This window comes from Phocoena phocoena, chromosome X, assembly GCF_963924675.1.
Source record: "Phocoena phocoena chromosome X, mPhoPho1.1, whole genome shotgun sequence".
Lineage (NCBI taxonomy): Eukaryota > Metazoa > Chordata > Mammalia > Artiodactyla > Phocoenidae > Phocoena > Phocoena phocoena.
In genome coordinates, this window is record NC_089240.1 from 57,160,483 (window position 1) to 57,164,692 (window position 4,210).

Consider the following 4,210-nt stretch of genomic DNA (forward strand, 5'->3'; position numbering starts at 1 on the left):
GAAATTAAATCATCTTAGATGATTAAATAATTGCCCTTACCCAAACCTGTCAGCTGGAAGAAAGTAAAAGCAAATATTTATATTGATAGCAGATGTGCTTTTGGGGTAATCCACCAATTTGGGATGATTTGGTAACAAAGAGGTTTTTAACCTTGATAAAAACCTAAGGAAAAAAAGGATGACAATTTGAAGAACTTCTAGATACTTTGCTGTTACCTAAGGACATTGCTATAATAAATAAAAGGTCATTCAAAGTACAAAGATTCAGAATATTATGGTAATGCTTCAGAGGACCACTATGCTAAACAAGTAGCATTAACCAAGATAATTGCTCCTGTAATCACACAGAAAAGAGAGACCTTGGAAAAATTCAAAGAGGCTGTATATTAATGGTCAGAGACAAGTCCCTGATTTAGAGAAAATGAAATGAGAAAAGTCAGGATTCTCTTTGCACAAAGATAATAATTGGCACTCTCAGGATGGCCAACTGATAGCATCAAATAATTTAAAATGGAATTTAGTAAAAATGCTTCATGTCATTACTTATAATAGGAGAGATAAGCTGGCAACACATTAAACCATCATTGGTGTGGCAATGTTAGAGTTATTGCCAAGGAAGACCCAAAATGTGTCCTACATGCCAACAACTCAATCCTGGCAAAACTGGAAAGGTGGGACATGGACAGAAACCAAAGCCTCAAAGGCCCTTTAAACACCTCCAAATGGATTTCATACAAATGCTTTCTGCAATAGGTTATGAATATATTGCAGTTGTTTTTTGTTTATTCTTAGAGTGGGTTAAAGCTTTTCCTTACTGGAGAGCTACAACCCTGTGAACAGCTCCCCAACCCCAACAAATCTTCTTGATTTCCTTTTTCCAATGCAGGGAATTCCCATTTAGCTACATCAGAGATATTCATTTTACTGAACTGTTATCAGGAAAATCTGTAAAATTTTAACTTTTACCCAGAATAGTCACCAGCCTTTTCTTCCACTGTCATTAGGAAAAATAGAGGACTAACGGAATTCTAAAACTAAAATTAAAGACATTCTCAGAAATCCTTGAAATCTCATATCCTAAAATATTGCCCTTATCTTTAATGTGTAGAAGATCAACCCCCTCTGGGATCTGCAGGTTATCTCCTTATAAAATAACAATAGGCCACCCCATGAATTTTATATTGCAAGCAGATGTGATTAATTACTTCAAGGGACTCATGTGATACCTCCAGCTTTATCATCAACAAGTATGAGCTCCATTTCCAAAACATGCATGAAAATAAGCTTCTACATGATCTTCAACCTTGAGATGTAATCTTTTGGAAAAGACACCAGAAAAAAAACTGCCCTAGAGGCTTGATGAAAAGGGTCTTACCAGATACTGTTAACAACTGACACAGAATTAAAACTTTAAGGTGTAGATTCTTACATTCATATTTCCAGCTCAAAATACCTACATTCCTTCTTCCTGACTGACTACTGAACGTCTATTCTATCTAGAAATCTAAACAGGCTTATTAGAAATCCCCTGGGACCTACTGACTTCAGAGAGGGACAGCTTCCCTCTGTTCCCTGGTCCTAAACAGTGGAACAGTATTACTTTTCTGATACTTCAACACTCTTTCCTGTCTCTTTACTCTACTACTAATCTGGCCTATTAATCCACTTTGATAGATTAATTAATGAAAACACTAAGATTATCTCCCTTATCTGTATCCTATTATTTCTGACCCTTATGGTCTCCAATCATTTAAGAGAAAGCAAAACTCATATATTTTCCCCATATGATAGCTGCTGATCTAAATCTAACAGGTTGCTGGCCCTGTCTCCTCTCACCTGACTCTCCTGACAAAAAATTAATAGCTGTTCCTTTAAATCTTTCAAAAGACAACTTCCTTTTAACAAGCCCCTTCAGTACTTGACTCTCCCTCACACCATTAATCCCAAACTTCAGTCTTATAAAAATTAAACTTTGACCTCATGTCAGCAAAATGTGGAGGTCATTACAATCCTTTCATCAAGGCTTAGTCAATCAGAAATGGGCTTACATATTGGGGGGTTATCTTGGCTATAATAGTCATTTTGTTCTCTTCAGAGGCACTTCAGTTTGCTTTACAGAAATGGTTTGATTCCACTCAAATAATCTGTGCATCTCAAGGAACAAAAATTCATTCACCCCTATTATAATAATTTATACTTATGCTCTCAATACAAACTGTGCTCCACTAGGATACTATTTCTTACATGGATATCAGGCATATACCCGTCTACTGCACACTAATTTAACTCCAAATTGTTAGAGATTCCCAGATATTTAAAACTATCAGCCCTCCAGTAAATCATGTTTCATTTAATATTTTGGCCAGACACCTTCAAAATAAAATAAACATAGATTATTCTAGAAAACTTTAAAGAGGGATAATTGATTTCCTCCTCATGTGAGCTGTAATTTCCACAATGGGAATAATACAATTAGAAAAGTTTGTCCAAAACTTGTTTTCAACTTTAGCAGAAGTCATTAAATGATACTATTTCTTCTCTGGAGGTCAAACAAATTATAAATCCATTAACTGGAGTTATCATGCACAGTGGTACACTCTTTGATTTCCTCTTATCTAGCCAAGGGAGAGTTTGTGTTATAACAAATCTTTATTGTTGCATCTATGTAAATACTAAGGACAAGTAGAACAGTCTGTGACTAGGCTAAAAGAAAAAGCTCCTGGCACTCTAAAACAGACCCTGCTGAATTCTGGGATATGTTTTCATTGCCTGGGTCCTTTATAATCTAGATCCTTGCTTCAAGATCTGTTAAAAGTACTAATAACCATTTTATTTCTGACAAATGACTGTGTTATATGGCTTATATATCCTGTCTAGAGTCTTAAATGCTACTAAGCAGCCATAGACATGTCCAATGGGTCAAAAACTCATGCCATGACAGAAGAAAATGAAAGATTAACTCTGGTTCAACTAGCTGTGACATTTAATGGACACTCTTCTAATCTTAATCAAGAAAATATTGGTAATGGTGAAAAGCTGGATATCATGGATTAATGTCCTGCAGCCTGACATCAAGTGTCTTTAGCTATAAGGTGGAGGCTGAAAAAGAAAATGAGTCCCTGACTTCAAGAACTGATTTGGTATTCACAGCTAGACCTCAATATTATTAACAAGCTAGTCTGACATCATAACTAGGTCATTTTGTCCCCCTGTTGGATATAATGTCAAAGAATGCAACCTCAGATAAAGTTATTCTTAGACTACAGTAAAATAAAACAAAACAAGGCCATGTCATAATTTTGTTTAAGCACAGACTAAAACAAAGTCATAAAATTGCCCCCAATTTCTGACAGTATCTAACCTAGAACAACACTCTACTTCCTTCAACCTTCCCCCAAAAAGCACAAATCCTATAATAGGTTATTTCTAGCACCCTCTTAGTGAGAGGGAACCTCATGATTCCTCACAATGTGTATCCTCCCTAACTCCAAGGAGTTAATAAAACCCAACTTGTTTAACTACAGATGTGTTCCTGGTGGCCTTTGGCTAAAGGTCATTAACATCACATAGTAGTTGCTCAATGAAAAATAAATGAATTACTCATACAATATGTCTCTTATCCCACTTGCTTTATAAAAGATGACTTTGGAATTGCCAAATCCAGTGTTCTTTCTCAGGTTAAATCCTCTGCAACTAACTGTAGCCTTTTACACACTTGACTGCTCTCTATCACCCACCTGAGCACCAATAAAGAGGATTGCCTCTCCTTGTTCTCTTCTTACCTTTCTGATTTCTTCACTGCTTTCTCTTCTCAACCCATTCTCAAATTTTGGACATCCATAATATTCTACACACTCCCTAGGTGATTTCATTTACTCCTAGGACTTCTAATACCATCAATATATGAGTGATTTCAAAATTTCTATTTTTAACCAATATTTTTCCCTGCCTGCCCATTAACTCCAACTGTGGGGAGTGGGACAAGATGATGGAGTAGGAAGACCCTGGGCTGCCTCCTCCCACAGACACACTAAAATTACAACTACATATAGATGAACTATCTCTGAGAATGACCTAAAGTTTTCTGCAACTAAGGATAAAAAGAAAAAGCCACACTGAGACAGATAGGAGCAAAAGAGACACAGTCTGTCCAGGACTCATACCTCCAGTGCTGCAAACCACAGATAGGAGGAGTATCACAGCCTCAGAC